Source organism: Parasteatoda tepidariorum, chromosome 2 (assembly GCF_982258835.1).
Source record: "Parasteatoda tepidariorum strain Cologne lab strain chromosome 2, Ptep-v5.0, whole genome shotgun sequence".
Classification (NCBI taxonomy): Eukaryota; Metazoa; Arthropoda; class Arachnida; order Araneae; family Theridiidae; genus Parasteatoda; species Parasteatoda tepidariorum.
In genome coordinates, this window is record NC_141756.1 from 105,660,698 (window position 1) to 105,681,829 (window position 21,132).

General features: G+C 31.4%; 1 protein-coding gene across 1 annotated transcript in view; it reads right to left on the minus strand.

Annotated features, from left to right (window-relative positions):
• Nucleotides 1–12,013, minus strand: part of LOC107440417 (uncharacterized) — a 789,850-nt gene extending 777,837 nt beyond the window's left edge. Inside the window, exon 1 of the mRNA XM_087157952.1 lies at nucleotides 11,879–12,013. The gene's annotated coding sequence lies outside the window, so the exon portion shown is untranslated. The remainder of the gene's footprint in view (nucleotides 1–11,878) is intronic.
• Between the last annotated feature and the right edge of the window lie 9,119 nt (nucleotides 12,014–21,132).

Below are 21,132 nucleotides of genomic sequence, written 5' to 3' on the forward strand. Positions count from 1 at the left end.
CCGAATTAAAAAAAGCACCTTTAAGGCTTTTAAAAAATTTAAATCAAAAATAAGCACCTTTAAGTACTTTTTAAAAACTCTACGCCATCCTGTATGAATATAAATGTTCCATTTTTTTTCAATTTTTAAAAACTTATTTAAAAGCAAAATACAATGCGCAATCCTTCAATATACTATAATCAAAGTACAATTTAAAATGAATGCAATGTTTTATCTTCACTTTTGGGAACGATTTTAAAACTTGACACATTAGGTGTTGCTGCTGAATATTTAATGAAAAAGGAAAAAGAAAAAGCTACAAATCACTAGTGATAAAGCGGAATGAAGCAAGAGCAATTATTTGAGAAAACGCTAAAGTATTTCTAGTTATCATCGATTTGATCTGACAAATCGAACAAACTTCCGTTGTCAACAAAAATCGTCGGAATTTTTTTCATTTTTTAAATACATTTTTGAAAGGTATTCTACTTACACATATTAAATTTAATTAGAATGGAACACCAAGTACTTGATGAAATTGCTTCATAAAAAGAATTTTGGTACAGCAATCAGATGCTGAGTTGTATCATAGGCCTTTTTTAACTCGAAGGCGAACGCAACTTTTCAATAAAATTTTCGACCATTTTACGATAGAATAAGATTATCAAACTTTTGGCTGATGTCAATTCCAGATACAAACAGAATTTATCAGCAATTGCTTTTTGAACGGAATTTGTCGTAATTAAAAATTCCGATAACTTCCAGACCAGGTAAAGGTTTTGAATTCTTACCGTACATCTATGCTCGACGATGTTCTATTTTATTGTTTTCTATCAGTTACATGCAATAGGAATTTGTCACTATATTATCTTCAAAAATTCTTTTTAAATAGAATTTTAAATCGAATCTTTGTAAATAGAATTTTTGATAGAATCTTTTTAAATAGAATTTTTAATAGAATCTTTTTAAATAGAATTTTTAATAGAATCTTTTTAAATAGAATTTTTAATAGAATCTTTTTAAATAGAATTTTTAATAGAATCTTTTTAAATAGAATTTTTAATAGAATCTTTTTAAATAGAATTTTTAATAGAATCTTTTTAAATAGAATCTTTTTAAATAGAATCTTTTTAAATAGAATCTTTTTAAATAGAATCTTTTTAAATAGAATTTTTAATAGAATCTTTTCAAATAGAATTTTTAATAGAATCTTTTCAAATAGAATTTTTAATAGAACCTTTCCAAATAGAAGTTCAGACCAATTTCAGATGAGAATCATTGTTGAAACTATTGATATTGTTTATATTAAGTGATAATTGTTAGAAATTGTTACGCTATGGTTAAAAAAACAATCGATCGATTTTAAAATACCATACAGATTTTAACCACTTCTCGACGAGCTAGATGGCATACTTTCTATTGGATACCTGCAAGGGACATCACTCGTGGGTCAGCCAGTCAGGTACGACATACACGTGTGACGTCGCTAGCTGGTATCCAATTAAATCTGATCCAAAAATTAACTCAGCAAGAGATGATAGACCCAACCTTAAAGCAGCAGCGCGAACCCGCCATGCACAACCACGTGATTAGATACAACAGTGTGATTAGTTGCTAGTACCCAATTGGAATTCTGATCCTGATGTGCTCTAAATGTTAAGATTGATTTTCTAAATTATGCAATTAAATATTTTCCCTAATTAATTGACAATCGAATTTTGAAATTCGTTACAATACAAATAAAAGGCGTTCGCCTTCCAATGAGGTAAACATGGTTGGAATCCCAGTCGATCCGAATTACGCATCCGGCTTGCACCGACCACAGTGCTGACGTAAAATATCCTCAATGGTAGACGGATCATGGGTTAGAGTCCCCCTGCAGTCAGGCTAACAGTGGGAGGTTCTCGTGTTCTTCCCCTCCATGTAACGCAAATGCAGGTTAGCTCAATCAAAAAGGAGCCAAATTTCTCCCAATACTCGATCCAGGAATTCCCTTGTCTTCTGGATTGGGTTCAAAATGACAAGGCTACGGAGTTGAACATTAGTCGTAAACCCATAAAGTTGGGTCGGCTGTTCAACGTCGGTTATAAAAATAAAATAAAATACAAATAAAGGAGCATTACTTTGGTAATGGTTTGTAGTTTTTTATGTGATATAAACAGAATTTTATTTTTCCCTTTAAACCCACTCAGAAAACAGAGCTTTTTAAGTTTTTTATGTTAATTTACTAAGCTTCATTCTTAGACATTGAATAAGTGCGAACAAACTAATTTTGATATCATTTCAAAATCATTCCAAAAGTATATCAAAAATTATCAAGTATATCAAGATCAATAGCGAAATATATATTTAAAGCATCCATTGACCTAATTTTAAATATTATCAAAAAAAAAACAAAAACATTTCAGAGTTCAAAAACAGAGGCATTTTTTGTCAACTGTCCTGTAATCAATAACCAGGTCATTACTATTTAAAATCGAAGAGAGCTTCGCATCTAACAGATCGTATATTCTTATTAACCGGAATGCGTCATTCTTCCTAGAAGCACAGCTAATACACTTATTAATGTATACCTGATATTAATAGTCCAAAACGCGAAAGTATCCCATTAAAGTAAGTAGTAAAACGATATTTATTCTATGAGCCATTAAAGTCAGAGAGAGAATCGTAACTTATTGCCTTCCATTTATTGCACGGTCTTTACTCAGTTTTAACGTCCAATCATATTCAATATGTTATATAGCCCTCGAAACTATTCTTATTCTATGTGTCTGAAATAATATTAAATGAACAGCAGTGACAGTAAACAGTTACGAGTGTTAGCAGTCTAAACCAGTAAGCGCATCATACAAATGCCTTTAAAATAATTTAAATGATTTGCAGGGCGAACTGTTAACATATCGATTCTCTATATTATGATATCCCTTACATGTGTAGTTTGTAAGTGGATCTACAATAACGGATCAATGAATTATATTGCAGATGCATATAAGTATGCAATTGATACACTGAATAAACAATTTTTGTTCGTATATTAATTTTAGTAAAAAAATACGTCAGAAATTTACGTGATTTGAGCAGTTTTCTTAGCAATACAGTTGAATCTCGTTTTAACTATAAATATTATAGTTATATTTCAAATAGTAATCAAAATAGTTATTCAAATATAGCGAAAAATATTAGTTATATTTCAAATTTATCATTAATCAAAATTGTGTTCCCTCGAAATTTTTAAATTTAAGAGAATTAATAAATAATTTATAGCTTTGATATGCTTGCACTCCATATTTGGATAAATATCAATATAATATTTAAAAAGTTCAGCAAAAACTTTAAAATTAAAAACAAACAATGAATTTATTCGCCCATACTTTTCTGCCCTAGAGTGAAGAGAAGCTACCCTCCCTGAAATGAGCTATTCTTGTTTCCATAGCTGCAGACGATCTCAGAATTTGTGGCTGAGGGAGTTCTTACCATAGACTCAGAGATGCCAACTGCTCCGGACACGCCAAAATAATTTAAAAAACGGTAAATAACTACAAAGTAAATTTTGCAAATATTTGACTATTTTTGCTTGTTTTTGAAAATGGTATAACATGACTTACTTACTATAAAGTGGTGAGTTATATAAGCCTACGAATTATTTAAAAATGGTGGTGGATGAAAATCTACTAAAATGAATTTGTTAAACCAAGAATCAGATTTAATAAACTACCACTTTAAAGTATATATTTGCTGTCCGGAGCAAGTTGGCATCTCTGTAGACTAACTGTAGCGTCATTTTAGATAGGTAAATAGTGTATTGAGGAGAAATATTCTCCCAGTTTTGCCCATTTGCTAAACCACCAGGGGGTTAATTTTTAGGATCTTATTTAGATAGGAAAGGTGGGATTTTAGAAATTTTACCAACTGTAAAGAATTGACCATACACTTTAAGGTCTGTACTCATAAATAATCGAATTACTTAATTCGGCCTTTATAATTAAAAATAAACTCTAAAAATAGAAATTATCAAATAAACGAATGCCATTACGCAAAATAGAGAATGATTAATATTTCCCAATAGTTGCTCTCTCTTCCTGACCGTACGCTAACTTTTACTACATTCGTATTTGTATATAAAAAGATCTTTTTTTTTTATTATTTCAGTTTTCTTAATATTTCAGAAGGTCACATAATCATTTATTTACATTAATATGCCATTAGATTTTTACAATTACTTTACTTTATTAAATTTGCCTTTATTCGTCGTGATTTTTTTATGACTCATTAACATTATTAAGTAGGTAGGTAAGTACTTATTTATTTACGTCACGCTAGAGCTACACACTTTAGCCGATCTGCTCATTTAGAGCAACCGCTTATGCGTAGGCAACATTTTTCAAGCAAATAAAAATCAGACTGAAGCATTCCTATTGAAAATAGTCTAGTTGAAAAAAGTGCTTGACATTACTTTTTCAGGGAATTTTTCATTCAATGTTGACATTTTTATTCAATTTTGCCAAAAGTTTATTTTATTTTATTGACATTTATATTTGTATGCCTTCATTTTATTAGAATATATTGGAAGTTTTATTTATTTGTTGACAATTTATTATGTTTCATTGAAATTATAATGTAAGTAGGTAGGTACTTTATTTATGTCACACTATGGGCTATTGGCGACGGTCTGGGAAATATCCCCAAGGATGATCCGAAGACATGCCATTGCAATTTTGATTCTCTGCAGAGGGGATGGCTCCCCTGCTTTAGTAGTCCGACGACATGTGCGAAGTCGAGCACTTTACGGTAGAACAGTTAAACGAGGACCCATACCTCGCACCCTCGGTTCCTACGCAGGCTGATCAAAGTGGTCACCCATCCGCTTACTGACTGCAGTCAGTGATGCTTGACTTCAGTGTTCTACTGGGAATCGTGTCTTTACGATCAGTCCACTGTTTGACCATAAATCATACAGAGATTGGTTCATTGACAATTAAAAACAAAGAGAGTTGGTGATCTTCAAGCGACCTCATAAAAGTGTTAAAGATCTACTCTTAAATTTTAAATACTTAAAAGACTCTCTCCCACCCTTTTAGATGTGGAAGATACTATTCTCAATATTCAACCTTCCTTTTTACCGTTTTCCATCTGGCACATAACGACTCGCTAAATGCAACTTCTTTTTTATAAATCGATTACTGTCATTATTCATAAGAAGTCATCCAAAGTAAGCTGATAAACTTTTCATATATTTCAAGCATCACGACTTTTGCTTTTAATAGAATCAATCTATTTAGGGGGGAAGGGATATAGAAAAAAGTATTTAGGCAACAAAAAAAATCGTATTACTTCAGGGTCGAGAGACGTACTCCCAAATTGGATTTTTCTAAAAGAGATAGTTTTTTTTTCCTTCTTTTTCTAACCTGGCCTTCGAAAATTGACTACCTGCTAAAGAACCTGTAGCCTTCATAAATTATTCAGCGTCTCGAGAAGATTGCTTATTTTTTTGTTGATAATGCGTCGAGAAAAGCAAAACATAAAGCAATTTCTCAGTCAGAACCCTATAAAAATTCGTTATTATATTTGGTTCGCTATTTAAATGCTAAATTATCTGTGAGTTACGAAGTTTAACAAGAGGCGCATCAGGGAATGGAATCCCCTCGTCTTCTAGGTAAATATCGCAGTATCAAAGTACCACATGTGTGAGTTGGATACACTTAAAAAAAGAAGTTTATTCCGATGTTAAATTCAAGAGTTCCTTGTCTTCTGGGTTGCCTACAAAGCATAAATATATATACTTTCCTAAACCCTTGCTGTAAAGATTATTAGAGATGGTTCCATTAACAAGAGAGGTTCATGACTAAAAACCATCATCAGTAACAAACTTTGATGAATTAAAGTAATGTAAGAAAAGTATTATTTTTTTGTATGGACATTGCATTTTTGTGGGAGTATGTTATTACAGTGAAACCTCTCTGTAACGACCACTCTGTTCCACAGTAAAATGGTCGTTAATGGAAGTTGGTCGTTCTTAGGGGTTATCTTCATTGACTTCAAAATGTTATCGAAAGTATAGTTCGTTCACCAGGAGTAGACATCTCCTAAGATGCAGAGTACATTTCAGAGCGGGAGTAAGAAGAGAAACATCTCCGCGCTTGAAAATGAGACAACCCTCACTGCGCGCCAAACGCGAACAGTCACCCACTTCGCTTTATCATCTGCTATTATACCTTTCGTTACTCTAGATAATTAAATATATTTTAGATTTCAAAACTGCTGTTTCTCCAGCAAAATGTCTCAAATAGAACAAACTATTCTCCCAAAAGAGAAAAATATCATCAGATTTATGAAATATTTAATGTTAAAAAATGCATATAAAGATTGCGTGGTAAATATTTTTGTTATACAATCGCCAAATAGCAATCTTGCTTAGGATTGTTCACATACCTCTCCCAAAAATAGCGAAATAGTATAGTCGGATACTACGTGATGAAGGCGGAGCCAAATGCCAACTCCTGGTGAACATACTATACGTGATTTTTTGCAAACGTCAGTATCATTTTTTTGGTGCTGAAATTCCATTTGCGCTTTTGTCATGAAAACCGGATCGATGACTAAAACTTAGCGTCTATAAAAATATTCCCTACTGATATAATTAAGAGTAAAAAACGAATTTACCAATAATGAATGATAAAACTATTTTAAATTAATAGACAATCATGTTTTTTGTTTAAGTTTGCATTATATCATAAAAATTAGTAAGCTTTAAAGCTTGTTTGTTTGAGATGCTTAGTTTTTCCTCTAAAATATCTTTTTTTTTCTGAGTCAACTTTCAATTCAAAAAATAAATCATTGATAGCATAGTCTTTAGACAACATGAGGTTGTATCGCTCTCTCTGAATAAGAGCTTCACGCAAATATTTTGAATACATTTTAATCTACTTATTAATTTTGTTAACATTTTTTGTTCTTCCAACACTTTTTGTTTTGATATTTTCCTTATTGTTTCTTTAACCTTTTCCGCTTTCGATGCAATGGATTGCCCGGGCACTGGGGAAAGTTTCAATAGTCTCTCTTAAAGTCTTTCTTCAACACAAAGTCTATGCAAAAATTTTGTGCAATCTGAAAACGTTTTTACGTCATTTTTGAAATGATCAGAAACATATAAACTAAAGGTGGTCATTATGGAGCCCTATGTACAAAACATCTCATGGGTAAACAAATTAAAAATTTAAATTTAATAAAACAAATGCTTTTTGCAATAGATAAATAGTACTTACATTAAAAAAGGAAACCGCTAGAGAAGGGCTATTTATGCCATAAACTCGAATTAAAATAAAAATAATGCAATTATACAAAAAGTTAAGAGTTTATTTAAACACAGATCTACATAATTTCGTATTTAAAATAATAAACACAAAACACAAAACTTAAATAACACAAAATTTAAAGTAAATAAAATATTACTACTTTTTACATATGTTAACTTAAAACTTTAATTATGACCAAGTGTTAGGTATATGGATAAAATGTATAAAACAAAAAATTTAAATGTTACAAAAGAGCAAGGCAAAAAGCAGTTTTAAGAAGTTTTTAATATATTAAATTTTACAACCGTTTAAACTTATTACTAAAATTTAGTTATCCCTCAATTAATATAATTATGCATAAAAAATTTAAAAGGTGACAGGAGCTCCTTAGAAGCGTCCTTTGAGTGTTAAAGGATCAAGGAGGTTAGTTACGGTGACCCAGGACAATAGAGCTCATACGCTAAATACATTTTGTTTTTTAACCGTCGTTGAACAGCAGACCCATTTTTTTTTTTTTTTTTTTGGTCTACAACTACTAATGTTCCAACTTCGTAGCCTTATGATTTTGAACCCAATTCAGAAGACAAGGGAAGTCCTGGATCAAGTATTGGGAGAAATTTGCTTTCGTGGATGACTTTTTAACGGAACTAATCCGCATTTGCGTTAGATGGAGAGGAAGACCACGAAAATCTCCAACGGTTAGTCTGACGGCAAGGGCAATCTAACCCATGATCCGTCTCCCACTGAGAATATTTCACGTCAGCACTGTCGTCGGTGCAAGCCGGATGCGGATCCGTATCGACCAGCCATCACTGGGATTCGAACCCGGTTTACTGCATTGGAAGGCGAACACTCTATCCCCTGAGCCATTGCCAAATACATTGATGCCTCTATCGTTGCGAAGCAACCCAGCAGCGACACTTGAGGGCCAAGGAAGGCGGACCAAAAGGCACAAGGTCCGAAGCGCGCCTGAGTAAAAGCACCACAAAGGTGGCATAAAAGATCCGAGCGGCAGCGCCAAAGAGGTGTTAATGATATGCGACAAAAATTGATTTGAATTTCTACACTTCAATGTGTTGCAATAATGCAGACATTCGCAAACAAAATCGCCATCGTATTTTATTTAAATAATCATAACGAGAAAAATAGATACATAATATGAAAGAGAATAAGTAAATAGGACCTGAAATACTATATTTTATATCACTTCAGCAACAAGAACTGTTGCTTATATACTTTTCCCAAGAGAAAATCCTAGCATATTTTTATTTTTTTGCATTTTTTTTATCTAGAATCTTCTCTTTATTATATTCATTAGGATTATATGTCGAAAAGAAATAGCTTTGAGTCCATAAATCTGTGACCCGTGATTCTAAATTCAGGATTCACTTGATAAAGACACCCGCCTAGTTTTTAAAGTAGATTTTTAATTTACCATAAAATACCATTCTTGCATTGCTTATGTTTCATGTCTATGTTTCATGCCCATGTTTTATGTCTATATTTTATGTCTATGTTTCATGTTTTATGTTTTATGTCTATGTCTATGTTTTATGCCTATGCTTTATGTCTATGCTTCATGTTTTATATCTATGTTCTATGTCTTATGTCTATGTTTTATGCCTTATGTTTAAGGTATCTAAAGGGTTAGTTTTCTTAACAAAATTTTAAACTTTTTGAAAGAAGCATATGTTACAACGAGTTTCATCCTGCTACAGCAAAGTACAGTATACTCTCGAAGTTTCAAAGTTGAAGGGATGTTAAAAAATTCGTGGTAAAGAGTCTTCGAACTAAGTGAGTTCAGAACTAAATATGTTCTAAAAAGTAGAAAATATATTCTTAAATATTACTCTATAAAGTAGAATCATGAAACATAAAAAATAACTACTTATAAATACGTAATCATAGTTGACTATAAGTCGAAATGCAACAATGATAATTTTATTTTTAAAAGTAAGACAAAATTAATTATGCATTAAATAAAATAAAAATTAGTGTACAATAATTTTACATCGTGATTTATCCGAAAAAATTAAATTTCTATTTCAAAAAAAAAACATTCGACATAACAAGGTTTTGAAAATAAACTCTTCGACATAGGAATTAAAATTAACATTTGGTGGATATGTAATGCCTAAGGGAGAAATACTTTTTTGACGTAACAAAGTTTTCGAAATATACTATATAACATCATTCTAAAGTATACTATACATCGAGTATACTATATAACATCATTCTAAAAACCTGCAAAGTTGCGGCAAAAATACTAAAATCCACTCATTGAAAACAAAAAATAACACACCTATTTTCTAAATTGGAATCGCCGGCAGATTCAAGAATTTCGTTTAAATTTAATTATACAAAATTTTTCACGTCTTTAAATTAGATTTTCTCAATTTCATTTTTCTTCCCCTGGCATGCAAAATTACTTGATTTTCTAGAAAAAACCTATTAAGTTAAAATTGGTTTGAATAATGTTTGTTGCTGACATTTAATGCTAGATATATTAATAAATATTTTATGTATTTTCTTCGATCGAAACAACTTATTCTTTTATAAAAAATCTTAAAAAAAAATTTTTTTTAATTTAAAAAAATATGTTTAAATTTCTTTTAACTAATATGGTTTTCAGAAGATTTAATGGCCTATTAAAATTTGTTTCAAGTCATTAACATAATTGTTACGAAGTTTAATTGTGCGCGCCAGGCGTTATGTGTTTAGATTGAAATCATGTCTATGGTTATGCAAAGAGCCCTGGTGACTAGAGCGTTCGCCTTCCAATGAGGTCAACCGGGTTCGAATCCCAGAGATGTCCTGTCAATACGAATTCTCGCACCGACCACAGTGCCGACGTAAAATATCCTCATTGGTAGACGGATTATGGGTTAGAGTCCCCTTGCCGTTTGGCTAACCGAGGGAGGTTTCTGCGGTTTTCTTCTCTATGTAACGCAAATGCGCTTTAATTCCTTTAAAAAGTTCGCCACGAAAGCAAATTTATCCCATTACGTGATGCAGGAATTCCCTTGTCTTCTGTATTGGGTTCAAAATTTCAAGGTTACGGAGTTGAACATTTGCAGAAGAAAACCCAAAGAATGGGGTCGGCTATTCTCTGACGGTTGTAAAATAAAATGGTTATGCAAAGAGCCGTGATGACTCAGAGGATAGAGCGTTCCCCTTACAAAGTGGTGAACCGGGTGGGTTCGAATCCCAGCGATGGCTGATCGATTCGAATTCCTCTCCCGGCTCGCACAGACCACAGTGCGGACGTAAAATTATTCTTGGTGGTAGACGGATCATGGGGTAGAATCCCCTTGCCATCAGGCTGACTGTGGGAGGTTTCCGTGGTTTTCCATTCCATATAACGCAAATGAGGTTTAGATCCATTAAAAAGTTCTTCACGAAAGCAAATTTCTCCTAATACGTGATCCAGGAGTTCCCTTGTCTTCTGGATTGGGCTCAAAATTACAAGGTTACGGAGATGAATATTGATAGTCGTAAACCCAAAATCGGGTCGTCTGTTAGACGACATTTGTAAGATATTGTTACACAGAAGTCCTGTGTAAGATTCAGAATCCCTAGTTAAATTATAGATAAGTTATTAAAAGTCGAAATAAATTGGTGCTTTCTCTAGGATATCAAATTCACATACAACCCTTAACTACTAATACTTCAAATTATAAGAAAACTATGTTATATTGTTTTTTTTTTTATTTGATAAACTATCAGACTAATCGCCCCTGTTCCGTCTAATTTTCAAAGTCAAAAACTCTTTCAACATATTCTCTTATTCTGCAAAGTTTATGTTTAGGTGTATACACATTTCACAAATAAACTTTGTTGTTAAACAGAAGAAATTCTTGAACTCTCTGTGTAAATGTAAATACAATATACATTTATATTAAAAGTTATAAAGGCTGTAAATCTAAAATGTAAATTTGGTAATTTCAATTGAGATCATGAGAGAACATTGTCGGATTAAGCATGCAAATACAATTCGTGGCAGCATTCTATTCAAACTCGAACCATTACAGAGAGATATGTTTATAAAAAATTATTTGTTTGTAATTAAGTCGTTTTAAAACTTCTACAACCAGATTTATTTATGAAAGCAGAATAAATGTTTAATACGAGGGCGGATAACTTAAGTTGTTATTCATTCTATTCACTTATAAAAAAGCTAAAAATATGTGATTAAAAAATTTTATGGAACTACTTTAAGGTTAATCAAACGATTATGACAATTTTTTTTTATGAACAAGCTTATAGAAAACCTTTTTTCATTTTTTTATCATTTTTTCATAACTGGTAATAATCATCGAAACTGAAAATTTCGCATTTTTACAACCCGTTACTGCATAATGTAAGTACGTAAAAAATAAAACGGTTAAATAAAACATAGATGAACCTGAGTTATAACGAGCTTTAATGTACTGGTAGTTTGATAAATTAAAAATATACATTTTCATGCCTACATACCATTTTCATAAACAAACAAAAAACAACACAATGCTGAAATAAAAGTCTGTAATGATCTAACATTGAAGTTTAAGATTTAAATAACGCTTAAAATAACAGTATAAAAAGTCAATGTTCCAAAATGTACTTACAGTTTGAAGTTTACAAATCTTGTAAAAAATCGTCCTCGTCATCTATATTCATCTGAGAATGTGGTTTGAGACCGTTCACAGCTCTTTTTTCTCTTATTCAGATAGTGACATTGAGGTGATAAGTTCTAAAGAGTTATAAGAAATGATAGTCTTAAAAAACACGTATCTGTTCGATAATTAAATTCTTTGGGATCTCGACATTTCACGTAGAAAAAGAACTAATACACTAAGAAGTTTTCTTGACACAAAAGCAAAAAATAATGAATCTTCAACAAGCTAAACACCAACACATACCGTATAAACTAACAAAAGTTTGATTAAATCTTCTCGACATTTTAATACAGAAATCCTGATACACGTTTTGACTTTTGACGTCAAATCACGTGATTTGTTTTTATAGGTACACATACATACAAGCTTGTGTGCTCAATTGTACAAGTATGGCTTAAAAGCATTTGTCAATTGGAAAAACAGTTGCTGTTGTTGTAGTTCATTTACGTCGCACTAGAGCTGCACAATGGGCTATTGGCGACGGTCTGGGAAACATCCCTGAGGATGATCCGAAGACACACCATCCCAATTTTGATCCTCTGCAGAGGTTCAAACCTGCTTCAGTAGCCCGACGACCTGCGCAAGAAGTCGAGCACTTTACGGTAGAACAGTTTAATAAGGATCAATACCGCACATCCTCGGACCCTACGCAGACTGATACAAGTGGTCACCCACCCGCACACTGACCATAGCCAGTGATGCTTCGCTTCGGTGATCTGCTGGGAACCGTGTCTTAACGATCAGTCCACTGCGGGACCCCTTGTCTTCAAACTTCCACCCCACAACGAGCAAGAGGACCTTCAGCCACGTATGATTTAACGTGCACCTAGCTATGTATTTAAAATAAACAAATATGCTGGTTGCTTAGTTGGCTTCCAGGATCAACAAAGATGCATCAAGGGTTATAGAGACATTCGAACCCGCTATTTTCATGCTTCAAATTTGATTGATTTATTCATTTACGTCGCACTAGAGCTGAACAAAGGGCTATTGGCGACGGTCTGGGAAACATTCCTCATGCTTCAAAGCTTTTGGCGAAACAGCTATATCACCCACTCAGGGAGCCAACTCAAATACCATACACAAAAATTCACTCATTGCCATGCACCATCCAGAAAGAGACGTCTGTAACTACTTTCTCATACATTCATACAAGGGCCTCTTTGATAGAGTAGTATTATGCTACCACTAAACACTCTAAAGCACGACGGTAGCAGGTTCGAGTTCCTCTGTAACTCTGTATTATTGAATTGCCAATCTCTGATTAGTGCTATCTGCTGTATAGCTTGATAAGGGCTTATAAATAGTTTTCCGTATTCAGTACACATGTCTGCATGCGTCTTATTTTTTTTTCTGTATTAAAATACATATGGAATTATTTAATACATACGTGTTTGAATAAAATACAAATGTCGACACGTATTGGACTTATAGTCTCTTGTCAAAAAGAAAAAAGCAGATGGCACAAATTAGTGGAAAATAACACAAAGATACCTCTTGTGTTACGAGAAGATTCCGGTAAGATTAAAATCGCCCCCCTTATAATTTTATCGATATTCGGAAATTATCAATCAAAATTTTTATCCGCTTTTCAACTAACTAGAGTTTTTAAATTAATTCGATATCGAACCGAATCTATTCGATATTTTAATATCTACTGAGAAATAGATCAGATGAAACATCAGTGTTCGGAGTACTGGTTAAATGCATACTGGGCAGTGCCACTTGACCTTTAAGAAACATTAGTGTAGGGCATACCGGGCAAATGTATGCCAGGCAGAGGCACTTAACTAGACTCAGTATATATTTTGGGCATTTACCAAAGCGACTAAGTGATTGTCAACATTCACAGGTGGAAGTCAGCAACCACCAATTTCGGACATTTGCAATAACATATGCATTTTGCAATTCATAATTACCAAATATACCTTGGATGCTACAGTGGTTTTTGCAATAAAGGACAACTATGGGTCATTTACTGTCGACCCTTTGCGTGCAATGAACAATGTCAATGTTTTTAATATATACTCAGCTTTAAGGATTGATCATCGTAGTGCTACTTTTAAAATTGTAGCTCCGTAATATAAAAGTGATTTTTAAATGTTATACTTTTATCAAATTATAAAGTAATGAATGCTTTCTATTATGGATGTTACTGAAAAAACAATTAATGCAATTATGAGATTGATTGTTTCATACGATACCAAGAGCTGATTGTTTTGTCTTGAAAGGGTTAATCAAAATTTAATAAACATTTTAATGATATGAAGTTTTATTTTTTTTTCAATGTTTTATTTTCCTGGATTTAAAATAATATACAGATGTAAAAAAAAAGATTAATGTTTTTTTTTCCTTAAGTGGAAATTAATAATTTCTTGTGACAGTAATATGTACTTAACAAGAAAACAAAGATAAGTATTTGGAAATCCAAATGGGATGAGAAAAAAAAATGGATTACTGTCTTCTTCCTAAAAGTGGAAATTAAAAATTTCTTGTGACAGTTATATGTTCTAAACAAGATAACAAAGATAAGTATTTGGCGATCTGAATGGGATTTGTTTTGTATTAAACTAACTATTAACTTCAGTTACAACTTGTATAGACCGATTACAATTCTAGTCGCTTTTGCCCGGTATACATTTGCCCAGTATGCCGTTTATCAATGTTTTTTTTTTCAATGTTCAACCGGTATTCAAAACACTGATGTTTCTCCTAATCTATTCTCAGCAGATATTAAAGTATCGAATAAATATAATAATATCAACGAATAAATTAATATCACATCGGATATAACAAATATTTCGGACATTCACCAAAGCAACTACGTCATTGTAGACATTCATCGGTGAAAGTCGATATTCTTGATTTGAGTCATTCACGGCAACATATATACACATATAACAACTTATTTCAATTTTCAGTATACATTTTATCCTTACATAGAAATTTAAAATTTTAACGAAAGTTTAGAAACTAGAAAATATGTTAATCCTATTTATTTTAACAATAATTAAAAATGAAATAAATCTGCAAACGACACGGTGTATAAAAAAAATTCTTCAAAAGATGAAATATAATTTTACTGCAAACTAAATTTAAACACGTCAAAACAATTTTACTCTAAACATAATATGTACTTAAATAAAAGTAACTTTTCGAACGACAAACATTCGATTTATTTTTACTCCAGTTTGAAAATAATTGGATTGAAAGAAGATTTTCGCAATTTTCTTCACTTTTTTAAAAAAGACGTAAAATCAAATGGCTTAAAATAAAGCAAAAAGGCTAGTACTATTTATTAAAAGAGAAAGAACCTTATTATTATTTGAAATGTAAGATGCATAAAGCATATATAAAAAAATATTTTAGCCAGAAGGAATTGTTAACATTCAATTGTACTTTTCATTTTCAGTAGGCTTAACAAACTCGATCAATTACTTTTGTTATTGTTACTTCTTATATTTCTTACAAAAAAAAAATAGTTACAATCAGAAAACAATAAAAACTTGTTTTTTTTAAATACAATTAATAGATTTTCCGAAAAATTCTGTTAAGTTTTAATTTTACAATATTGGGTTCCAACTCAAATCGCTGCCGCTCGCCAACATTCCCCCTTCGTTTTGCTTGGCAATCATTTTTGTCTTTAGGCGATAAACTGATTTTAAAATTAAAAATAATTAATTAAATAGAAAAAAATTCTTTAAATGTTAAGTTTGTTGGATGAAAACAGATTTGATGCATAATTTTACAGGTGTAAAATGTAAACTAATTTAATTGCTCTATTATTATAGCAACTTTTTTCAAAAACTTGTTTATAAAATCCTTGCTTAATTTTCGGTTGCTATAATTCCAAATTTTGACGGTCACCTCATTTGGAGGCGAGCGTTCCATAATCTGAGCAACCACGACTGAATTATTCTATAAAAATTATTCTAATTGCGACTGTACACATATTTACATTAATTAAAAATAAGTAATTTTCAAAATTTTAATCGCTGTATATTTGGAGGCGCGCTTTATAATCTGAACAACTACGGTTTAATTATTTTGTAACAATTATTCTAATTCCGCACAGATTTACATGAAACATGAATAAAAAATAAGTAATTTTAAAAATTATAGTCGCTGTATTTCTATTCCATTCATATTTTTTAAAAAATATGCCGTACACAAAAAAAGATATTACTTTGAATAACTTTGGTTCTAATGATTGGATTTTCATATACAAAGTGCCAACCTTAATGGTTTCAGAGGGGACTTCAAATTCCTTAATTAAGTAGTACTGACTATTGAGTTACGAAATTCGATACAAAAACAGACGAATATACTTTCTCTGAACAACAATAAACATATAAAAACAATAATTTACATATGTTATATATATAGATATATATATCAAAAGTGCCTACCGTTATCAAAAATGTATTCGAATACATTTTCTTTTTCATTAAATTTCGTGAATAGAGTGCGCTATATTTGTTTATCTAGCTGTAGGAATTCGTTTTCTAATATAAAAAAGGAACTTTCCTAGACCGACTGTCTCTTCAACTTATTTATAGAGGAAACAGGGAATTCGCAATTTGTAAGATACAGAAAAGTCAAGAATCTTTTGTTTCTTTTCTTAAATGTACAGATAAAAGACAATTCGACCGCGCAATTCTTCTGTTTTTATTATTTTTTTAATCAACAATCAGACCAATAGGCATCCAGAAGAAACCAAGCAGTCATTGAAGAATGCAATAGGAGTGATTTGTAACAACGTTAACGTTTTCCTTTCCATGCAACATAAGAAGGAAAAAACTCTTGGATGTTGTGTTAAATGGTATAACATGCTAACTAATTAAATGTCTTAGATATTTTTACGGGCAACAAAGATCAAATGGGTAAGGCACTAAGTTGTCGTTGTGAAGAACCAGGGTTCAATCTCTGGCGGTGGCGTGAATTCCAATCGGCATCAAATCGACGGGTACCAACTTGTCAAGGAAGTAAAAACGGCAAGTGCGAAAGGTTGCCCTCGTTGCCACAGCCACGTCCTTTCTTACGAATTTGTAGAACTTTTAAGCTCTATGACCACCTTGAATATAGCAGGCTGTTGCGGCTGTTAAAAAAATAAGTAAACATAGAATAGAACAAGCATAGAATAGAATTATAACATAGAAAAGAATAAATATAGAATAGAATAAACATGGAATAAAATGAACATAGAATAGAATAAACATAGAGATAAACATAAAAATAAACATAGATTCGAATAAACATAGAACTACGCAATTAGAAAAGTCTCAAAGAATCTTGAACAAATATTTGAAAAAAGATTTTTTTAATCTTTGTTTTTGAAATTTCATTGTGCCATGTGAGTGATATAAGGCAAAATTCTCACATATCTAGTTTAAAACTCCAAATTAATTTTAAAAGCCAAAATTTTTAAACCGTATCAAACTTTCTACCTATATAGGTTATTGGCCGATTTCTAATTTTTACCAAATTCCTACGCGTGTTCAAATCAAAGAGAAAAGGATTACAAGCCTAGTTTATAAATAAATAAATAGTCAGTGATAAATAACTTTAGAACGACGTACGGCGACAAATATTAGTAGAAATGGATATCATGCATCATTCTAACAGTTTTTTTTTCGTCACTTATTTTTTTTTAGAAAAAAAAAAGAAGTTTTTTACCACTTCAGATACCATTGCATACTTTTTTAAGCTCAATGTAACTTTTAATTAAATCGTTTGTTAGATGAATTCATATAAGTACAGTCAAACCCCGCTATAGTAGGCATGGTTTATAGTGAACTCCCGGATATAGTGAACGTGCCTTGCTATACACATATAATATTATTTTTTTTATATAGTAAACCAAAAGAAGAGAGGAAATTGGATGCTATGAACTTTTTTCCGTCTTTGACTGATTTTTTTTTCTTTTTTTTGTTGGTAATTTTGAAATGTTTACATAAAATACATATACCGAATTTTAAAACTATCTATAGAATGGAATGTAGCCATAAACATTTTTTCTGTTTGCTTCTTCTACCTCAGTTTCCCTAACTAAACACCATCCCTAAATTTTTTGTACGCAGAACGAAGAGTAATAAAAAATAAAAGTTAACACATTTTCTGCTACTCCATATTGTTTTTTTTAATCATTTTCGTACTTTTTTTTATTTGACATTTATTTAAATAATATGTAATAAAAAGGAGCAGTTCGGAAAAATTAGTTAAAATTGTTTGCACTACTGGATATGGTGAACTCCCGGTTATAGCGACCCGAAATTTCAATACCTTGAAGTTTCACTATATTATTTGTTTTAATTATTTTTTTTAATTAACAATCAGACCAATAGGCATCCAGAGGAAATCAAGCAGTCATTGTAGAATGCAATAAGAGTGATTTGTAGCAACGTTCACGTTTTCCTTTCCATACAACATAAGAAGGGAAAAAAACTCTTGAAAGCTGTGTTAAAAGGTAACATTCTAACTAATTAAATGTATATATGGTATACATTGTTGCTGTACATATGGTTTGACTGTATTTTAATAAAATTCTTCCAATGTTTCGACGAGACAAATCAAAAATCGTTACTCTACCCACAGTTTGAGGAGCAATGTTCTACACTATTTGTCTTAATCACATTTCAGTTTTTTGATTTTTCTACTTACTTTCATTTTAAGTTTTACAAATAATTGATTAATTTCTGATTTTTTTTAACTAAATATTTTTTTAAAAAAAACAATTTCTAGAAAAAGAAGGAAAGAAAAACTTCATGCACAAATTAATACGATTTGAAGCTTTTCTAAAATTTTCCCTCAGCGTCTTTAAGTTTAACTTATCAAAAGGGGTCTTTAAATCGATGCATTTCAAAGAGAGAGAGAGAGATGGGGAGTAAATAGTTGGGTTAACTCTACAGAACAAAGACATCAGGAACTATTTACCCAAGTGAGAGCAGACGAGGCATAGATAAGTAGCTTTTAATGGCACTTTAATCAACATGGGAATAATGTTTGCCATGTTAATTCTGTTTGTGATCGGTCAGCTGAACTTCCTGATGCAGATAATACTGTATATGGGGGCAACAAAAGATCTGCAAGACTTCAGTAATTAACTCGTTCGTGTAGAACTTTTCACACACACACAAGATTTTCAGCAGTATCTTCTTAAGGAAAAATTACCAAGTGAAACATTTTATTAAGTTTGTAGCATTTTTATAATTAAATTATGAAAGTTTGTAACAAGATTGCGTTTAAAATGATATTATTTTTACACTTACAATTTATAGAGCATCCCTTTTCAAATAAGTGGGGAAAACTAATGGAGATAACAGACGTTTAGCACAAATTGTGATTACAGTTTTAGTTTAAGACGAGAGACAAAATTATTTTTCCTTTTTTAGTTCGTTTAACAAACTCGTAGTTTTAATAATGTTTACTTTCTTATATTTTTTTACCCATTGTCAAAATGGGTCTTGATTTGGATTTGATGGCGTTCACGCACTTTTCAACTGTGTTCAAGAGTCATAGTAAACAGTGCGCATGCGTCGTCATTGCATGCGTTGTTATGGCGACCGCTGCTGTTTTTCTTATTATTTTCGCCAGCAGGTATTTTTAATGAAATAAATTAAATATATACATAATAACAATTTAGATTATTTTTATATTCTTTTTATTATTAACGCATAATTACTGTCTTGAGGGGGATTTTAATATAAATATGAATGTTGAAGAAGGAAAAGTATTTTGTGACGTCTTGAAACACGTACATAGGCAGGATATGAAAACCAATCCGACGACAAACATCAATGGAGACAGTTTTTGCAACCCATGATTTGAAATGTTGTGGCGTTTAGCGGAGTCAACCCAGAAAGAAAGAGGGGTAACCAGTGATCGTAATAAGACAATTTTTAATTTTTTTTTTTTTTAAATCTTCTAGGATGCACAATAAGTTTTAGGTGCGAAAATAGAATCTGCCTTTTAAATCCTATCAAAAAACGTAGTTTTTAGAATGTATATTCTATTAGGTTTTTTTTATCCTCTCTTTTTTGTGGAATGCTCAAAAAGTTTAATATGGGACAATTATAATAATTACCGGGTGACCCAAAAATTACTTACGGATTTTGAAAATTAAAATAGAACGAGTTAAAAAATAATGGAATGCGAAGAAAATATATGGTTCGCCGCATTGTACTTGGGGAAACTAAGGATATTCGTTCCACCTAATTGAACATCTAATTTAAAATCCCACTAATAGGTGGTGCTATAGACATGTGCGAGCTGCTGAGAAGTTGAAACCCTGATATTTCCAGCCTGTGTTTCACCGCGTGCTCTCTTGTGAAGGACTTTGATGATGGCTTATATGTTTGAAAAAGAGATTATTCATTGTTTTGGAGTATCACCCCCTAGAAGGTAGGATACAATTGTATTCTACAGTGCCACCTATGGGTGAGAAATTTAACTAAATGTGTTATTTGGTGGGATGAAATTCCTAGTTTTCCAAGTATAATGCCGCCGACCATGCAATTTTCACATTCCTTTTTTTTTCCTTTGGGTTTCAAAATTCATTAATATTTTTTCGGTTAAAAATGGAATTATTTTCTTCTTTAAAGTCCACTTAAAAAACTTAACTTTAAAAAAAAATAATATTTTTTTTTTTTTTTTTTTTTTTTTTTAAGTTTTGTAAGATGCGTATTTAGCTATAGGTGTGACAAAAATAGATTAGCCATCCACTTTTTATTATTCCGCTTTAAAAAAAGGAAGAAAAAAATAATTAAAAAAACGTAGCTTTCTAAGTGTTTATTCGATTTTTCTTCTTTTTTTCTTGGATGCGCAATAAGTTTTAAGTTAGGCAATAATAGAATTAGCTTTTATTTTTTAGACATCTTAACAACTTGATTTTTAAAATATTAATTTTATTCCATTACTTTTCTTTTATTTTGCGTCTGTTAATTCGTCTACATAGGAATGTGTCGATTGGCAATACAATGAAAACAAATATAATTAGCAATAAATGCATTAGTAGTAAATGTTAATTAATGAGGCGCAAAGCTCTAATAGAAATTTGAGTTTTCTAGCTAGACGGAAAGTGGTAAGGATTTCCACCGTCGATAAATTCTGTTTAGAGAAAATTTCTTCTTAGAACATTCACTAAATAACTAGAATTTGTACAGGCAACAAGCCTAGGAGCTAGTCAGATAAGATTTAAACAGTAA